Below are 21,349 nucleotides of genomic sequence, written 5' to 3'. Positions count from 1 at the left end.
TACAGGCATATGCCAAGGTTTATCCTTTTCATAAGCAATATTCCATTTGTGTATAAACACCACATCTCTCTATCCATTCATTTGTTCACAGATGTGCAGGCCACTTCCAAGATTTTGCCGTTAGGTATTGTTCTGCTGTAAACGTTGATATGCATATATCATTGTAATATGATGTTTTTATTTCTTTTGAACACGTTCTTAGAATGGTAATAGCTAGGTCAAATGGAATTTCTAGTTTTAGTTTCTGAAGTGTCTCCTTACTGATCTGCATAGTGGTTATGCTAGTTTACTGTGCTAGTTTACCTTCCCATTAACTGTGGAGAAGGGTTCCTCTTCCCCATAAAGCCTTGCCAGGGTTTGTTATTGTTTGATTTCTTGATGGTAGCCATTCTCTCTGAAATAAGATGGAAACTTAGTGTTGTTTTGATTTACATTTTTCTAATGGTGAGATGTGGAACATTTTTTCATGTATTTATTGTCCATTTGTACTTCTACTGAGACATATTTGTTCATTTTAGTGGCCCATTTTTTGATTGGGCTTTTTTATTTTGGGACATCTTTACATTCTGTATTTTAGATATCCATCTTCTGTTCAAGGAGTAGCTGGCAAATTGTTTTCCTCATTTTGTAGGCTGTCTTTTCACTCTGTTGGTTATTTTTCTTTGCTGTGCAAAGATTTTTAATTCGATATGATCTCATTTGTTGACTCTTGGTGCTATTTTTTGTACAATGGGGAGTTTGTTTAGAAAGTCCTTGCCTATACTTATGTCTTTAAGGGTTTTATCTGTTGTATTTTTCAGCATGTTAAATGTTCCTGTTTTAAAATTTAGATCGTTGATCCATTTTGATTTTAGCTTAGTGTATGGTGTGATTTATGCATCTGGATTCAGTCTTCTGCATGTGGGTAGACATTTCTCCCAGCACCATTTATTAAATTAGCTACCTTTCCTTCAGTGTATGTTTTTGACCCCTTTGAGAAACATGGATAGTCAAATTGTCTGGGGTTGTTTCTGCATCCTCTGTTCTGTTCCATTTTTCTTGCTAGTAACATGGTGTTTTGATTACTGTAGTTTTGTAATATAACTTGAAGTACTGGATTGCGGTGCCTTCCGCCTTGCTCTGTTACCTAGGATTGCTTTGGTTTTTCTGGGTCTCTTTCTGGTTACACATGAATTTTTGGATTTTTTTGTAGTTCTGTAGGGAAAAATCATTGATATTTTCATTGAGATTGCCTTAGATCTTTATTTCAGTTTTATAAGAATGGACATGTTGATGATATTGGTTTTGCATATCCAGGAATATCTTTCCGCTTTCTGATATCCTCTTCAATTTCTTTTTTCAGAGAACTGTGGTTTTCTTTGGTTAAATTAATTCCTAAGTATTTTATTTTTCTTGATGCTGTTGTGAATGATACTCTAATTTCTTTCTCAGTGAGTTTATTGTAGATGTACAGAAACAATTTTGAATTTTACATGTGATTTTATTTCCTGGTACACTACTGAAGTGGATTATTAATCCTAGGAATCTTGTTAGAACTTTTTGGATCTTCTATGTAGCAGACCATGTTACTTGCAGATAATTACAATTTGACTTCTTTGGTATATGCATCCCTTTTATTTCTTTCTCTTGTCTGATTATTTTGCCTAATATTTTGGGTCATATATTGAACTGGCAAAGTAATAGTGGGCATCCTTATCTTGTTTCTGATTCAAGAGGGAAAGCTTTCAGTTTTTGCCTATTTAATGATATTGGCAGTACCTTTGTTATAAATGGCTTTTGATAGACTTAGATAAGTAGTGGTGAACCTAAGTGGCATGTATGTCACAGTAGGCTGTTTGTATCATTGAAAGCTCTGAAAGACTTACCACCACTTATACCTACTTTCTTGGAAGTCTAAATGGATGTTGGATTTTCTGAGTCTATTGAGAGGATCATGTGATTTTTGTTCATGCTTCTGTTCAAATGATGTGATACATTTATTGAATTGCTGCATCCTTGGGAGGAATACTACTTGGTTGTGATGTATGATTTTTATTTTGATGATTTTTTGCATTCTGATTAGTTGTATTCTGCTTGCCAGAATCTTGTTCATGAAATTCGCATCTATGTTCATAAAAGAGATTGGCCTGTAAGGGTTTTTTTTTTATAAAAAATTTAGATTCTTGTCTAGTTTGGGAATCATGCTAATAGCATCTTTCAGGAATGACTTTGGAAGTACTCCTTTCCTTTCACTTTTATTGAAGAGTTTTAAGAGTATTGTATCTTCTGTGAAGTTTTCGTAGAATTTAGCAGTTAATCCCTCAATTAATAGATCAAGTGCTTTATTGGATTTCTTCTTTAGACTGCCACACAGAAGGAATCACTTTCAGAGTAGAAACCCACACCGCGTTTGCAGCTTATGATAGATATGGACTTTGGGGGATAGGGATGCTAGCCAGTTGGTTGTTGCTCCGTGATACCATCCATCCTCTCCCAGGTTATCTGTGTCAGTGGTGACATGTTCCCTTGCTGAGAGATGAGATTCTTGTTCTGGCTGCTTTGTTCATTTCTCTGTGTTGTTCTCTATTTTTTAGCTTCTCTGTAGTTTCTAGTTTTCCTGTTCCTCCCAATTTCTGGAGATCTGCTTCCTTTTTTCCTTTTCACCAAGTTTTTTTCCAGATGTCTCAATTCCATGTTGTAGACACATGTTGTATTTTGCTGTGGTTTTCTACCTGCTATTTTTCATCAAGCCCCTTTTTTGCTGTTTGCAAGAATTTTAAATCATGATTGGGTATTGAATTTTTGTCAAATTTTTTTTCTGCTTTGATTTATATGATCCTATAATTTTCTTCTTTTGCTTATTAATAAGATGGGTCATTTTGGCTTTCTAATATGGAGCCATTCCTGGGATACATGCTATATTTCATTGTGGCTTTGTTTACTAATAATTTTTTTAAGGATGTGTGACAATTAAGCTGGCTTGCCAATTTAATTGGCTTGCAAGCCATTCAAGGGATTAGTAAGTACACTCATGTTTATAGTGGCGCTATTTACAATGGCCAAGATGTAGAATCAGTCTCTCTTCTCCTCAGTAGATGGATGAGTAAAGAAAACATGATTTATACATACAGTGAAACATCATTCAGCCTTAAAGAAAATGAAATCCCATCAATGGCAGGGAAATGGATGGGACTGGAGGACATTACACTAAGTGAAATAAGCCAGCAACAGAAGTATTGCATGTTTTCTTTCATGTGTGGAATCTCTCTTAATAAAGGGTGCCTGGAAAATAGATGGACTATTCTAAAAGGGAAATGGGGGCAGTACTGGGGTGGGGAGAAGCGGGAGTAGAGAGATGGATACAATCAGAACATACTGTATGTACGTATGGAAAGTCACAGTGAAACCCATTAATAAGTTAATAATTATTATTTAAATGTAACTTTTGATGGTACAAAGTAGGCATATTGCTTATGTGTTTAAAGATATACTGTGTTTCAAGATTTGGATCTCTTTACCCTAAGGAAAGTTGAATGTCACTACATTCCATGAGAATACACTTTACTTTATAAATGTATCACCAGGTTAGCGTTATTCCTCCTTTCTTACTTAGACTCTCAGCCACTTCATCTGTTATCTGTGTTTAGAAATATATGAATGACTTTTATGGAGTCCAGTGTTTGGGATAAATGATAAAAATAATCTTTCTATATCTGTAATTGTTGTGACTAGTTTTAAATAAGGAATTTGAATCTTTATTATTTAAAAGTTTGAGGGTAAACATCTCTTGTAATGTTGTGGCAAAAGAATTCAAAAAAATCATAAACTCTTGAGACTGTGGAGAAGGTCTGTGTTTCATTACAAATCCTACTGCTGTACTTTCACTATGACTTAAGAGATGGAAAGTTATGAAACATTTTGGTGGAAAGAGATGCCACAGGGATTTAATAATTTTCATGGGGATTATAATTTCCCAAATAAACTGTAGTCATGTCTTAATCCTTCCAGGAAAGACTGGAGGGGATCTTCAAACAGGCTGCCTAAGCTTTTTGTTCACAGTTTGCTTTTTGATTCAGCCTGATGGATTAGGGAGGAATAACAGCCAGAGCTGTGACAGCCTTGGCTAATTCCCACCTGGTGCCCAATCCCTCTTTCTTTAAAAGGCTTTCCAAGTTCCTAAGTCTACAAAAGGCTTAATCTTAGTCACTGGAGGAGTGCCGTGGTTTGAGGTTGTGGATAAGGAGCATGGATTTTACATGCCAATTACAAAAATCCATTGTTATTAAAAATTTAATCTGCGCATTGAAAGCGGCCCAGGTGTGAATCCTGTTTGGACAGAGCTGCACTGGACAATCAAGTAAGCACGAGGGGCCCATCCCGGGTCGTAGCGAGTCCATAGTGTCACTGATTGCCCTGTGGGCCTGCTTGGCACAGAGAAGCTTGGCACCCACTCAGTGGTCTCTGGACATGTTTTCCCCCATCGTGCACGCCCACGGTCACGTCCCTCACACAGGACACAGGTGAACTGTCCTTCGTCACATTCATCACCTTCTCCTTCTTGCTGTGCTGCATCCCCTCATCCCTTTCACCTCAGCAAAAACTTAGCGGGAAAGGAACATAAAATTATGACAATCCTTCAGTACATGTGAGAGTTTCAGGCAGAGAAATATAAACTAGAAGACTATATGGTCACTGAGTATTTCTTCTTTCACTTCTGTGATGTTGTATAACATACCTCATAGTGCTTTAGTGAGGAGGAATGCGCTAGTGCTAATTGTTGAGCCAGCAGCTGTCCCATTTAGGGGACTCATATATGGCCAGTCTTCATCACCATGAAATGTGTAGCAGAAAATTTGCCATTATTAATTAAAATGCTGATATTAAAGAATGAATTATTTAAAAAGTGAGAACTGAATCAAATCCATCCATATATTCAGATTTTCTCATTTATTTTCAATGAAGCAGTAGAAGAAAGTATGGAGTGAGCATGGAAAATTCCAGATGTCAACGAGAGCATGACACTCCTGAAAGACAAAAATGTCAATAATTATTAACTTAAGTCCCAAGGCCCACAAAAGTCAAAGTAATAGATGGCAGGAGGGATCTGTATTTGCTTATTCCCTGTCATTATTGCTTATAGGGAAAGTAATTTTGTTCTTGGTGTTTTCTTCTTAGAAGTCCTCTTTGAAACTTAGTTTCTAATATGTAGGTGCTTAGCATACATTCAGTCACATATACTCACAAGAAAACTGTTAAGAAGCCATAAAATTAATCATTATTTTGAGAATGAACCTAGAATTTCAATCTGTTGTGTGCAGCTTTGCACTGAAGTGCTATTAAGTGCCAGTATTTTTTGTGTCTTATTTCCTTTCATGTGCACAACTGTAATGAAAGTGCTAAGCAGCGGTTCCATGTACAAAGGTTGGCAGCCAATGGAAAACTAAGCGTGTCAGTGTGTGTGCATGATGATGTCTGTTCAGGGGATTCTGGTAACAAAGTGTCTTCGGGACTCTGCTAGCTAAGAAAAGCGTGAAATGAGACTATAGAATTATACAGGTTTTGTTCTCCTTAGGTCTTTGATGAATGTATGCAATAAACTAAAAAAACTTTAGTTCTGTACTTATCCAATTTATTATATTTTATTGTTTTAATATGTTCATGTGGTTTACTTACTTTGTAATTTCCATTATTTTATCTCAGTATATTTTAAGATCAGAGACTGAAGTACAAATTATTGAATTGTTACATTTTGAACAATACTTTAGAAATATATTGAAATCTGACAATTTTATGTATTTTATTACCTTATGTTTACGTATTGTTGTAAATTAGAAATTATGATTTATATATAATCAATATGTATAGTTTTAGAGCTATGTGTAATGAATTTATAAATGTATACTTATTGAAAGTATATTTATTTAAAAAATTTTTTAGTGTTTACATATGTAATATTCATTTTCAATGTATATATCTACTGATATTTTAAATGGAAATTTCAATGTTTATTGTTTCTTTAGATTGGTCAGTGTTATTGATTAATCAATGTTCATCTTTTTCTGTATGAAATTAGTATTTTCTGTTCTCTTCTGAAAAAAAAGTGTAGTTAGGGAGAGCAGCAGGGAATTTGCAGAATAAACATATAAACTTCCTAAAGACGTAGGACCCAGAAGAGAGTGTAGTGGCGGCTGTTAGGAACTGGCCTGGCACAAACTAGTTTAAACATGCACGTCCTGCTTTGTTGCTGTTATATTTTTGGTACCCAGGCAAAACCAAGATAATCATTTTCACTCTATTGACTCTTATTCAGAAATCAAAGAAATTTTATTTGCTTTTGAGAGTTCAAGTTTTGTTGGGATACTCAGGCTGGAAACAGGAGGAAAGCCAGCAGTTTTATTTTATTTTGTTTTGTTTTTGGCTTTTGAGACAGGGTCTCGCACAGTTCAGTTTGGCCTTGAACACACTTTGCAGCTCAGGCTGGCCTTGAACTCCTGGATCAGCCTCCCTAGTGCTGGGATTACTGGTGTGTGCCACCATGCCTGGCAAGCCAGTGTTTTTAAATGATCAGTGTATGTCTCGTGTTATACTAAGTTATACCAGATGTAAAAGCAGAGTTTTCTATAAGCATGCATGTATGTATGGGGATATATAGGTGTCAGTAAAAATTAGGCATTGCGTAGTATTTATGTACAAAATTTGGGGCCATGATTCCTTTGAAAATCTATGAAAACAATAATACACGGTGACACAAAATTTTTCTGCATTTTATTTTGGGAGGGGGGAAATAGGAGTTGAGAAACCCTAAAAGACTAGAATGTAATTTTAAGTCATCATATCTTTATTGTATTCCACAGACATCTTGGATAAGGACATTTGCTAGCTAGGTTCACTCACTATGCCATGTGGCCTTTTAAAAAGTGTTTTCTTTGTTATAAATTACCATTTAGTTTTGTGATTCTCTGATGCCTATATCCTGAACTTGACAATAAGCTCCATAAAAGCAGCAAAATACCCTCACTCATCATTCATTCTCTCGGATGAGCAGATGGTAAAATACAGATCTTGGTTGAACGGACTGATGATGAGTGTGGGTTTGACACTGGATACAGCAGGTAGAGAGGACAGCACTGTGTATGCTGCTGGTTTCGTGGAAGTGAGTCACTAGTCCAGTTCACATTTATGGAACACTTACCAAGGCAAAGACTTGGGGCTAGGCACTGTTGGAGTTTTGACCAACAAACTATGTCATCCAGGCTGGCTTTGAAGTCACTGTGTAGCTGAGGCTGCCTTGAACTCACAGCAGTCCTCCTGCTTCAGCCTCACAAGTGCTGAGATTATAGGTGGGCACTACCATGCCCATCTCTAGAGCTTGTTTTTGAAAAGTAGGCAGTACTGATGATCACACAGACAGTAACAGGCATATTGAGTGAGACGAAAAGGCAGACTGCTGTGGAATAAACACAGTGGATTAAAAAACCCAGTTCCTCTAGTGGATAATAATTGTAGAAAACACAGTAACACCAAGATACAAGCTATTTTGATAAAGTGGTTGTTTTGTTCTGGTTTTTCATAAATGGCTTTTGAGGTAAGGACTGTGGACAGATGACTTTTTAAAGAAACAAATAAGGAAGGGAGTGAAGGAAAGGGAAAGAATCCAAATAAGGCATGTATGTCTGTGCATGCATGTGTGTCTGCATGCCTGTGTGTGTATGTGTGCATGTGTGGTGTTAGAGCTTGACTAGATAGGTGGTAGAGATTTGCCACAAACTTGGCTGCACATTAGAAACAGGTAAGAATTTTTTAAAGAAAAATTAATAACTGGATTCCATCTGAGATGAATTAATTCAGAACCTTTTCATGAAGAGTTTTTTAAGATCTCCTCCTGTGGAATTAAAGGATTGACTGAATTATGGATTCTTGGGCAAAAGTGTGGCAGGATGTAAGCATTATTTTAGGTAAATAAATGCATTAGGACTTATAGGCTACACTGAAGGAGAAAAAACTGGAGGAGAAAATGGAATTTTGGCCAGAGGACTGTGCTAGTATCAGAGACAATGGAAATAAATGAGAGAGAGAGAGACAGGGAGAGAGTGTGACAGAGACAGAGAGACAGAGAGAGAGACAGAGACACACACACACACACACGCACGCACACACACACACAGAGAGAGAGAGAGAGAGAGAGAGAGAGAGAGAGAGAGAGAGAGAGAGATTGATTGATTTAGGAAATATATCTGTGAGGTTTTATAACTGGTTGACTATGAGGACTTGCCATGGTAGAAGGAGCAGAGATGGCTTGAAGATGTTCAGACTGAAGTCTGCCTGTGAAGCAAAGCTCACTGAAGTACACTGATGCTTCGACTATTTGGAATGTCGTATTAGCATACTCCACTGACATTTGCAAATGGCAAATAAAAGGTACTTATTTTTGATGAGGCAGCCTCTCTTACAGTGAGCCTACATTGTTCCTCACCAGAAACTGGAAATTCTATGAATGCTTTCTGGATAAAAACACTGTTTAAATCATGTGATTCTTAACAGAACTAAGCATGTCTTATGTGGCTTGAGAATTTGATTTATTGACTTATTTTGATTCTAGAATTGGACAGTACTTTATTGCATAAAATAGAATAATGCCTTGATGACCTGAGCTGAAGAAGTTGATTTTATACACGGAGAAGAACTGAAACAAGCAGAAACAGAGACCAGAAAGAGGTCATTTCTGCAGGAGTGCCAGGGAGAGGCTGCCTCGAATTGGATCCTGCAGTGGCAGCAGCAAGGGGCGTGCACCCTGAGAGCTGCAGCCTCACTGTAGTAGTGAGCAGCAGCAGCAACAGGAAGTAGAGTACACTGGGAGGACTAAGGCCCAGGGACAAATGCCTTGGCTCTTAGGTCTCAGAGGTAGCTCCTTGGGCTGTGTTGAATCATTTGACCCGCATAATTCAAGGCACTGCATGGATTTGAGTTCCAGAGTAATAATTGCACAGGTGGATCTTCTTTGACCTTGAAATAGTAGCCTTTGTGTGAATGTGGCAGGATATTTGTGGGGCCCTAGGGATGGGAATGTGAAGAGGCTTCTGTTCCTCACGGTCATGAGATGGCACTGTGCTACAATAGGGTGGGCTCTGGTGATTGGTGGGGAGACAGCGTGAGATTTTTTAAGCAAAGCTGCCATGAAGCCTGGCAGTGGGGGAGCCTGGTAGTGGGGGTTGTAGGGTTGCTTGTCTGCTTTCCAGAGTCCTTGGTGGGCTGATCTGCCCAAAGATGGGCAGGAATGAGGATTGGTGAGCAGGGCCCCTAGGATTGTGAGGGCCGCCTCTCTGCTTTCTGAGGGCCCTCATGGACTGAGTGACTCATAGTGGGCCGTCTGGTTGTTTTCCAGAGTTCTCATTTCCCAGGGACTACTGCAGGCCATGCTGATCAGAACAGGATACCCAGCTGCACTGAGGCCTGAGAGGGCCAGCAGGACCACTCAGCTGGTTCACAGGGTGAAACTGGTAAGTCGTGGGTTCAGCCTCTTGGCTGCTTCGTAGGACAACTGCCTACCCTGTGGAGGCAGAGTCACAGTACTGTGTGTGTAGTTGGAGCTTAGATGAGGGGCATAACATGGACTGGTCTCTTTCTCTGGAGACAGTGCAGTCTTATGGATTCCTCGTCAGCATTCCAAATTTTGTTTTTGCTTTTAGTAGTTTGGCCTCCACCAACTTCTGTCAAAGTGTGTTGTCCTCTCTGCAGTAGGCGTGTGTGTGTGTTACATTGACTGAATGGTATTTTGATTGTCTTATTTTCATTTAATTTTAATAATCACATAGAACTTTCAATTGTACTTTAAGTGTTTATCAATGAAGCAGAATGCCTCATCTCTTTCAAAACATTTTATCAGTGTGTCTTTAAGATTTTTACTTAAGTTGTGTTATCTGTGTCTGTCACTTCCTCATCACTGAGGCACAATACCCAACACAGTTTAACAGAGGAAAGGTTGATTTTAGCTTATAGTTTAGTCTATGGTCTGGGGGTTCCAATGCAGAAAGGCATAACAGGGGCATAGAGGAAGAAGACTGCTCAGGCTAGAAAGGCCAGCAGTTAGAGAAATGAAGAGTCAAGAAGGGATGTACTCTTCTAGATCACAAATGTCAGTGCTCTAACTGTTCTGACTAGACTCCACCTTCTAATGGCAAATCTGCTGTATTGTCCCCCTGGCTTAGTTACCTTCTGGAAACTCCATCTAATCATACATGAAGCTTTTTGGGGAATTCTTCATCAGGGCCATAACATTTTCTGCTCCTTAATGCATCTGTTTATTCAAAATGCATTTAATTCATCTCTAGAAGACCTGCAAAAATTTAACAGTTCAGCACTGCTGAAAATTTCAGTCCAAAATCTCCTTTAGACTCAAGACAGACTCTTAGCTATGAGCACCTTGGGAAAAAGACCAAAGACAGTTAAGTACTACCAACATGCAATGACACAAATTAAATAATCTTTTTTAATATCTTTATGTTTGCTTTTTGGTATGTATATTGAGAATAATGAAGAAAATATGCAATTAAACAGATACTAAAAGTAGACATACTTCCAGAGTATTCTTTATTGAATATAGGAAATGGCTAATAAAGATTTGATGTTGTAGGTGCTTATTCCTGGATTTGAAAGCAAAATCTTTTGGATTATAATTATATGGTATATAAATTATTATACCCTCAGTTGTCAAGTGGACCCAAGTTTGAACTTTCTACTATTTGAACGGCAAAGTTTGAAAAAAATTCTGATTGGTGTTTGTAACTTGAGAATAGAGCTGAAAATCTGACTTTTAGAAACCTGTATGGCAGAAGTTTCTACATGGCTGAATAAAAGAGGAGCCCCATTGGAGCTGTTTAGAGAAAATCAGCTAAAACACAGGAAATGGGAGGGAAGATGGAGCATACATTCTATTGCGAAAATCAATCAGAAATAAGAGACTTGTAGGTCAAACAAAACATAGGCATAGAACTTTAGAAGACAGCAGTCCAGTGCAGGGGTGAGGATGGCACCACTCCCTGCATGCCAACCAAGAGTTCCCAGACTGTGAATCCTCCAAGAAACAGGTGGGCTGCAGAAGTGTGGCTAACTCAAGCCAAATGGACAGACTTAGGGTATAAGACCCCTTGTTCCTTTACACAGAGGACACAGCAGCCTGCTGGCAAATTTCACGGGCACAGGTCCCTCCCCAGCAGGTGTTATCCCATGGGAGAAGAGATTGAATAGTAGGAGCAGCTATGGGCTGCCTCCAGGATGAGAGCAGAAGTAGTGAGTGAGTACGGTGGGGGGTCACAGTGACGGTGGCCTCGGCGCCACTTGATAGCAGCAGCAGTGGCAAACATCGTGAGTGGCATTCCCTTGTGGCAAAGGAGATCAAAGTGGGACCAACGGTCTGTGCAGTGATGGCAGGAGCAGAGAGACGGTCCACACAGCACCCACCACGTGCTGCCTAGAGAGCACAGATTTGTGCAGGTGGCCATGGGACAGAGGAGATTTGTCTGGCGGGGAAGAGCCTGCTGTGCACCCTGGAAGCAGCCTCAGACTTTCTCTGTCGGAGGGCGTTACAGCATGGGCGTCACAGCATGTATGGGAGAGACATACAGGTACAGCCAGGCCTTTTTCTTTAGGTTGTTTAGGTCTTTACATTTATTCTTGTTCTGATCTGTTCATCTTCTTTCCCTCTACCAGCTCTTTTTCTTTTATGATATTTACATGTAAGTAGAAATTTTCCCTAGTCTTTCTGGCCCACTTTGAAAATCTTTTGTTTTCTCCTTCATTCTCTCCCTCCTGTCCCCTTCTTCAGTTTCCTAAAGCCTAGGTGATTATCCTTTCTCTTCTGGCTTTGCTTCTACTATATTTCTGTATTTGGCTTTCTGTTTTGGCCATTATGCCTCTCAAATTGCCCCACCACAGGATAAAATCACTTTGCTAAGGGAAAATTCTTTGCATACAACTTCCTGCATTCTGTTATGTAAGTATAGGTGGATTCTGTTATGTAACTATAGGTCTTGCTCCTATGGTTAAAGATACCAATTTAATAATTACCTCAGTTTGTCAGGTTTTAGGTTGTGCTTCATGCTATTGTTATAATTAATCATACTACTTTAGTCAGGATGTCCTACCCATTGAAATCAGTTGTTCATTGTTGGGGGTCTCCATCATCACTATAGTCCAGTACCAAGGGACTAGGTGCTGACCAAAGAGATAACAACATCTCATCCTTAATAAATTGAGAAGGTAGGATCTTGGGACAGGTACAAAAACCAGGACCCTCCTACACATAGAAGACACCTCTGAAGAACAGACATTTTTTAGGAAGGCCTGAATACTAGTGATAAAGCTGCCTACTATAAGAAATTTATAGGCATCAACACAGGAAAAGCAAAAGAAAACAATATGATACAGAAGCAAAACCAAGTTTCCAGACCTCCAGCCCATCTAGGACAAGTCCAAGGGATAGCAAGGTAGAAGAAATGAGAAGCCACCTACCTAAATTCTCTGCAATGATGGCCGCAGAAGTGGTAAAACAAACGAACAAACAAACATAATAAAAAAAAGCATAAAACTGCAAAGGAAATCAGAACAAATAATCTTTCGGGGAAAAAAAAAGAAATGTTGATCATGATAGACTTGATAATCAAACCTACAGTAGACATATATAAAAAATAGGTATAGGAAAATGATGGAAACCATGGAGAGCTCTCTTAGGAAAGAAATGGAATCCAAGACATAGATTCAAACAGATATTTAGGAAGTTAAAATTTCCACTGCAAGCTTACAACATAAACCGAATGAAAGTGAAGATAAAATATCAGACTCAAGACAGAATCTCGGTTAGCAATAATGAAACAAAAGAAAATAAACTGAGATAACCATTAATTTGCCACCTTTAAAAAAATCTTTAAAAAATCCCAGAATATTGTATGCAGTAAATAAGCCCTCAAGGTGCCAATTTGACCTTCAGGGGAGAATATTTAAAAGGGGCTGAGGGAAAAATAGAGAAATAGAAGAGAAAGAGATTAGAAGCAAGGCTGGAGGACAAAGGGGGATCCTGCAGACTTTGGCAAACTGGTGCAGAAGGCAGGAAGGAAAAGGAGAAGGAAGAAATGAAGTGCAGAACAGAACAACAGTCACAAACTAGAGACCATGTTCCCACTCATAAAAACAAGATCAAACAATGAAGAAAAAACAAAAATGAGAGAGAGAAATGTCCACTTGCAGGTTTGTCTCTGCTATCACTGATGGACAAGGTGTGGAGACAGTCCAGAGCCGTGTTAAGTTATCCCAGCAAGCCAGCAGTAGCCTTATGCCAGGGTAAATCTTTATGTAAGTAATCTCAGTGCCTGAAACTTTATTCCCCCTGTAGTTCAGGGTGGTTTCTGGCCGTGAGGCTGGGACCAGATGCACAGGGCCCGCAGCTGTCAGTGCACCTTCTCCAGCCTACTTGAAGTCAGCTTGGAGCTGCCAGACGGAGCCAGCAGTTCTGGATTCCGCGCTATCTCAGTTTGTCATCCTCCTATCTCAGCCTCCTGAGTAGGTGGAATTAAAGGTATATATTACCATTCCGAGCTCCAAAGTATTTTAATGGCCATTAATAATGTCATATATTTTTACCTTTGAAATATTTTTATTACAAAACTGTAATGAGTAGTTTTGTCCATCATACTTATCTACATCTAGATTATTTCATTAAGATATGTCTTGATGTTATAAAAATAGGAGCACGCTAAAGGTATCTTTAAGGAAGTCAAACATTTTTTCCAGAAGTGAAATATATTAGATTGCTACCAAAAAGTTAGAAAATGCTTGCCTCACTCCACCTTTGCCATCATGATATATTGATACACATTTTCTTTTGCTAGGATTGTTTCATATTTTTGTTTTGACTAAAGGATGCTATTCTGCAGTGTACATCTTCTAGTTGGTTATTTCAATCATAGGAAATTAATAGATATTTTCTCTGAAATCCCCCTTCTACAGTAGTAGTTTTATGTTTAGACACAATTGGCTTCACCCAGATCTAGGTTAGTTGAGCACTAGGGAAAGGTACAGAGTGGAATAGAAAAATAACCTGCACAACAGCATAGAGGAAGTTTTATAACTTTCAGGCATAGACTCATTTCCCAGTTACTTCACATTTCATATATAAAGTTAACTGATTTGTGAATATAATTTGTTCTGGAAACATGTTTATAATGTAAAGCATTTGTATATCAAAGTGACTTCCCCATAAAAAAACGGAAGCTCAGATGATTTGTTCCACAACCAAAAATATTCATATAAAATGATTTGAACACTGCAATATAATAATACAAAAGAATGAAAATAAAAAATGTAAAGAAAAATAAATTCATCTGCACTTACTATTAAATATGCTCATGGCTGATGGGAGGGAGACAAGAGCAAGGAGGGCCACTGTGCAGGACAAGCTCCAGTGCCATCAATGGACTCACTACTATCTACTTGCTCAGTGGGACCTTTTTCTTTCTGTACAACTTTAAAAAGAACTCTATCCAATGGCACTTGCTTTTCCCTCCTTTTGAGAATTTTGCAGAAATGTGTCGTTACATTGTCATTAAACACAGTCATTGCTCGCACTGCTACAGCCTTATTGTGGTGGTTCCTTTCTAAAACTTTTGTCCTGTTTTCCACATTTTACATATCTCCCTGATCTCACTTCAACTGAGGGATTCTGCTGCATTTTTGTCTTCCTCCTCTGTCTCCATCACCTCTTGCTTTTGGGAGAGGATTACCCACAATTTTGTGATAGGGGAGGGGAGGAGAATCATTGGCTCAGTTGTGATCATGTGACATTCAACATAATATATTACTCATATTGCAAGACATTGTTTGTTTATCAGGTTAAAATTTCCTGCAGGACATTCCCAGAACATACTATTCCCAATTCAAGGTTTTATTGTACCTTGTGATGAGAAATGAAGTTAGGTGGGTAGTCCATTTTGATTTATTGAATCCATCAGCTCCAGAATTCCTGCAGTTTTTATATAGCTAAGCAAGTAGTCATTTCAGGGAATATAGGAGCAGCTCCTATTCTTTAGTGCAGTTGTATCTTATCAATATAGATTCCACTTTTCTTGAATAGTTTTGATGTGGAGTACAAGTTTTTGGTCTATTACAAATCATTGACTGAATATTCTTGGGTGTGTTGCACCACTGGAGATATTGTTAAATTACTCTAATCCGACGAAGGCATCTGCAAAGCTTGAGAAAAGCAATCAGATGTTAAACCTTACCATCAATCATGTATCTAGGATTTTCATTAAATATTCTTTGTAATGCAAAGACCTTTGGAGTTTATTATCTTGAGCATGATTTTGTGTTGTAGGTAGATACTTATTTCACATGCTAAAAATGAATGAACAAGGTCCCATATGCCATGGCAGTGGTTCCTGGAACTAGTTTTCCTGGGTGTAGACTGCACCTCTTGCTCTTAAGTTGCTTGGGTTTTTCCTTGTCTTATCTATGAAATGAAGACAATGTTAGCATCAACATCCCAGAATTACTTTATGGAGTAAAAGAGAAATACATGTAAGACATTAAGTTCTGGTACTGTATAATGGTATTACTTACTGGTTTATATTATTGCTGCATCAGACATTAAAAATCTATTTCAAATATCACATATAGGTTACAAGACTCAAGAGGGGGAAGAAAGCCATTTATCTATAGTTTTCTTTACTGTTTTCTTTTTTCTTTCTTAATATAACATACTTAATACTTATGTGATTTCATTTTAGAGACATTCTTTCAGTCATTTTTTTAAAGGGTAGCTCTGCTTGTAAGGCTCTCATTCTTTTAATTTGTTTTATACTATTTTGTTTTGTATTAATTTATTGTGTGTGAAGGTATTGACAACTACTTTAAAGAAAACAAGAGACACTAGGGTAATCACTGTTGATTTCCTGTTGTCTTGTTTTGAAATCCTGTGTTACTAGCCTTGTTTTGTTCTGATCTGCTTTGTTCTGTTTTGGTTTATTCTCTTTAAAATAAAGTAAAATAAATTTTCTTAGTTTTCCTTCATCTGATAATTTTTTTACTTCATTCCTGAAGAGCATTTTTATGACTACAGGATTATGTTTTCAGAGCCATTTTATTTCCACATGTAAGAAATGTGTTGCATTCTTCTGGTTTTAATGGTTTCTGGTAAGGAATCAACCACCTTTGAATTGTTTTCTCTCTAATAAAAAGAATCATTTAGCTGTTTTGAATATTTTCTTATTAGTTTTCAGAAATTTGACTGTGATTTGTCTTGATTTAGATTTAAAAGAAAATTTACCTTGTTTTGGTTTCATTTACTTTTTGATTCAGTAAAATATAGTTTTGTTTCTTTTTGTTGTTGTTGTTGACAAATTTGGGATATTTTCAGCTTGTATATCTATAGTATTTTTTCAGCTCTACTTTTTCTGTACTCTGTGACTTTTCTTTAAATTTTATTTAAAGAAAAGAAAACAAAACAGTAAAGAAAAGAAAACAAAACAGTAAAAGGGTAAAAGTAATACAGAATTTCAAAAAAATAAACAGTAAGAAATAACTAGTTAATAGATTACATATTGTCATCTTAGAAATAGTTGTTCTAGTTACAAAATTAAAGCATACAAAGTGGACATTCAAACAGTGAGACTGCAAACAGTTATGTTCAATGATCCAAGAAAACCTTAGTAATATGGTCATCTATCTTACACACCTAAATACACTTGCAGTTGTATCCTTTAGAGCACTTTTTTCCCTCTCTTTTTAAAAATAACATTTACACATTTTGGGTTTTATTACTCCCACAGTTCTTATTACTTTTATTTTTGGAAGAGAAAAAACCAAATGTGAAAAATAAAGCAGTGAGTCAAAACAAAGGATGGACATAGTACATGATGTAAAAACAGAATGCAAGGTAATCAACAGTGGTTACCATAATGCCTCTTGCTATCTTAAAAATAATTGCCTATATCATCAGGTATAATAAAATTGAATAAAACAGTACAGAACAAAACCAATAAAACCTAAATATTGGAGACATTACTGGACTTCAAACGAAGATAATAGTCAAACCAGAATGGGCATTATAGTGAATCTTAATGCCTTCAAAGTAGTTGCCTATACCCTCAAACTTGATACTATCAAAAAAAAAAACAGAATAAATCAGTCAAAACAAGATGGTGAAAGCAATACAGGGCTTCAAATGAAGTTAATAGGAAGTCAAAAAAGTTACTATAATATATCCTGCTAATTAAAAAAAATTTCCCTAAAATAAAAAATAATAACAAAAAATAAATAAATTTTTAAAAAGGGGGAGGTTGAGATAAAAGAGGACATAACAACATAACAATACAGCTCAGAACAGAACAATTTAAGCAACATAGTGTTTCACTACAAGATAACCGGACTTAATAGTAGTTACCATAGTGTCTCTTTCCTTGAAATATTTGAGTATAACTTCGTATACTATAGCGTCAAACATTTCAAGACAGTGTGAAACCACTCAAGAGGATGCAAGTATTACAAGGTTTTAGAACCAACTAACAGAAAATGAACAATGGTTTCTATATCTTTGCCTATAAAAATTTTGTTTATAGTATCACATATAATAAAATCCAGTAAGATACAACATGATAAAAACAATGGAGACAGAAGAACAACAAAGAAGACTTCAAAACAAGATGATATTAAATCAGCACTAGCTATTATGATGTCTTGTTTTCTTCAAAATAGCTGTTTATATCATCGCAGGAAATAATATCTAATAGCCCGGATTAAAGCCATTCCAATTAATGAGTGAAAACTTTATAAGGCTTCAAAGCCATATAATGGGAAATCATGATTAGCACATACTTTTATGTATTTATATCATTTCTTACACTAGGGAAACTATTCAGTATTCATACATGTGAGTTTGATTTATTTCATTTATGAGTATGGTTTCAAGCTGCGCCAATTTATTTATAAATATCTCATGTGATCCTTCTTTATAGCTGAGTAGTACTCCATTGTATAAAAATACCACAACTTTTTTATCCTCCCTCAATTGATGGACACTTAGGTTGTTTCCAAGACCTGGCTATTACAAATTGTGCTGCTGTAAACATGGGTACACATATATCACTGTGGTATGATGCTTTCAGTTCTTCTGGGAATATGCCTAGAAGTGGAATAGCCAGAACAAATGGGACTTCCAATCCCAGCTTTTTGAGAAATCTCCAGACTGACTTCCAGAATGACTTCACCAGTCTACACTCCCACCAACAGTGCAGGAGAGTTCCCTTTTCCACACAGCCTCTCTAGCATTTGTTGTTAGTGGTTTTCTTGATCCTGGCCATTCTTTCAGTAGTGAGATGGAATCTCAGTGTGGTTTTAATTTGCATTTCTCTAATGAGTAATGATGATGAACATTTTTTCATGTATTTATTTTCCATTTGCATTTCTTCATCTGAGAATTGTGTATTCATCTCAGATGCCCATTTTTGGAATGGATCTTTGAATTTTGGGGGTCTGATTCATTTTAATTCTTTATATATTTTAGGCGGAAGTCCTTTGTCTGAGGGAGAGTTCACTAAGATTTTTTCCCAGTTTGTGGGTTTTCTTTTCACTATGCTGGAGATTTTTTTTGACATGCAGAAACCTTTTAATAAGACACGATCCTAGTTATTGATTCCGGGAAGTATTTCCCGTGTGGTTTGAGTCCTGTTCATGAATTTCTACCTACCCCTATGTCTTCAAGGTGTTTACCGAATTTGTCTTCTAATATACTTAGTGTTTCTGTTTTAATATTCAGATATTTGATCCATTTAGATTTTAATTTAGTACATGGTGATAGGCATGTGTCTAGTTTTAGTTTTCGGCAAATGGAGAGCCACTTTTTCCAGCACCATTTATTAAAGAGACTGTCGTTATTCCACTGAACATGTTTGGCCCCTTCATCAAAGATAACATGGTTGAGTGTGTTTGTAATTGTGGTTGTGTCTTCTAATCTTTTCCATTGATCTTCGGTTCGGTTTTGGTTCCAGTACCATGTTGATTTTACTACAGTTGCTTTGTAGTATAACTTCAAGTCAGGGATTGTGATGCCTTCTGCCTTGCCTTTGTTGCTTAGAACTGTCTTTGCTACTCTAGGTCTCTTTTCACTGCAGATGAATTTTAAGAGTGATTTCTTGAGATCTATGAGGTATGTTGATGGTATTTTTATTGGGATTGCATTGAATGTGTAAAACATTTTTGGGAGAATGGCCATTTTCACAATATTTATTCTTCCTATCCATGAGCAAAGGATGTCTTTCCATTTTCTGCGATAGTCTTCAACTTCTTTTTTCAATGTATTATAATTTCCCCTGTATAGGTCTTTCACTTCTTTTGTGAGACTAATTCCTAAATATTTAATTTTTTGGGTGCTAGTGTGAAGGCTGTGGCTTCTCTCATTTCTCTGTCAGTGATTTTGTTGTTAGTATATAGGAATGCTATTGATTGTTGAGTATTGATTTTGTATCCAGCAACATTTCTAAATTTATTTAAATCTGCCTAGAAGTCTTTTAATGGAGTCTTGGGGGTCTTCTATGCGTTGTATCATGTCATCTGCAAACAATGATAATTTAACGTCTTCTTTTCCTATCTTTACCCCTTTTATTTCTCTCTTTTGTCTAATTGCTCTGCCTATTATTTTCTGTACTATATTAAATAGGAGCAGTGGTAAGCGACATCCTCGTCTTTTGCCTGATTTTAAAGTAGAGCCCTTCAATTTTTATGCATTTAGTATGATACTGGCTATTGGTTTGTCATAGATGGCCTTTATTATATTGAGGTAAAGACCATCTATTCCAATTTTCTGTAAGGTTCTTATAATAAATGAATGTTGCACCTTATCAAAAGCTTTTTTTGCATCTATAGAGATGATCATGTGCTTCTTAGTTTTGGCTTTATTGATATGGTGGTTTACATTTATTGATTTACATATTTTGAACCATCCCTGCATGCCTGGGATGAATCCCACTTGGTCATGGTATATAATCTTCTTGATGATTTGCTGCATCCTATTTGCCAATATTCTATTGAGAATTTTTGCATCTGTGTTCTTTAGGGAGATTGGTCTATAGTTCTCTTTTTTAGTTGAGTCTTTCTCAGGTTTTGGTACTAGAATAATATTTGCTTCCAGGAATGACTTAGGAAGGATTGCTTCCCTTTCAATTTCATTGAAGAGTTTGAGGAGTGTCAGCATTAAGTCTTCTTTGTACTTCTTGTAGAATTCTACAGTGAATCTGTCTTGGCCTGTGCTCTTCTTTGTAGGTAAGGACTTAATTAAATTTTGAATTTCATTAATAGAAATTGGATTATTCAGCAGTTTTACATCCTCTTGACCTAACTTTGGTATTTCATATGTTTCTGGGAATCGTCTATTTCTTCTGTGTTATCAAACCTTTGAGAGTAGAGGTTTTTGAAATATGTGTTGATGATCTTCTGTATTTCTATAGAGTCTGTAGTGATTTCACCTTTTTCATTTCTTATTGCATGAATGTGAGCTTTTTCTTCCCTTTTTAAAATAAGGTTGCCTAGGGGGTTATCAATTTTATTTATTCTTTCAAAGAACCAACTCTTTGATTCATTGATTCTTTGGATTGTTTTCTTAGTCTCTACTGCATTGATTTCTGCTCTGATTTTTATAATTTCCTCTCTTCTTTTGGCTTTGGGCTTGACTTGCTCTTCTTTTTCTAGATGTTTGAGGTGTAACATCTGGTTATTTATTTGTATTCATTTCGTTTTCCTGATGTGGGAACTCAGTGCAATAAATTTTTGTCTGAGGACAGATTTCATTGTATCACACAAATTCTGGTATTTGTATTTTCTTGTAGGTATTGTTTAATTTCTTCTTTAATTTCCCCTGTAACTCACTGATGACTCAAGAGTGTGTTATTCAGTTTCCATGTGTTTGTGGGATTTTTGCAGTATCTTTTATTATTAATTTCTAATTTCATGGTGTTATGATCCGATAACATGCAAGGGATAATTTCAACTCTTTTGTATTTATTTAAATATATTTTGTGAGCCAGTATAGGGTCTGTTTTAGAGAATGGCCCATGTGCTGCTGAGAAGAATGTGTATTCTGATGTTGTTGGATGGAACACTCTATGAAGTCCATTTGTTCACAAGTGTGATTCCGTTCTGTTATTTCTTTGCTGATTTTCCATCTTGTTGATCTGTCCATTGGTGTCAATGGTGTGTTAAGGTCTCCTGTTATAATTGTGTTACTGCTAATTTGGTTTTTCATTTCTGTTAATACTTGTTTTATATAACTGGGTACTCTGGAATTTGGTGCACGCATATTTAAGATAGTTATCTCTTCCTCTTGAAGTTT

Source organism: Cavia porcellus, unplaced genomic scaffold (genome assembly GCF_034190915.1).
Source record: "Cavia porcellus strain 051 isolate PalLab524CR breed Dunkin Hartley unplaced genomic scaffold, mCavPor4.1 scaffold_1, whole genome shotgun sequence".
Classification (NCBI taxonomy): Eukaryota; Metazoa; Chordata; class Mammalia; order Rodentia; family Caviidae; genus Cavia; species Cavia porcellus.
The sequence above is the reverse complement of the archived record's forward strand: the minus strand, read 5'-3'. Positions refer to the sequence as shown.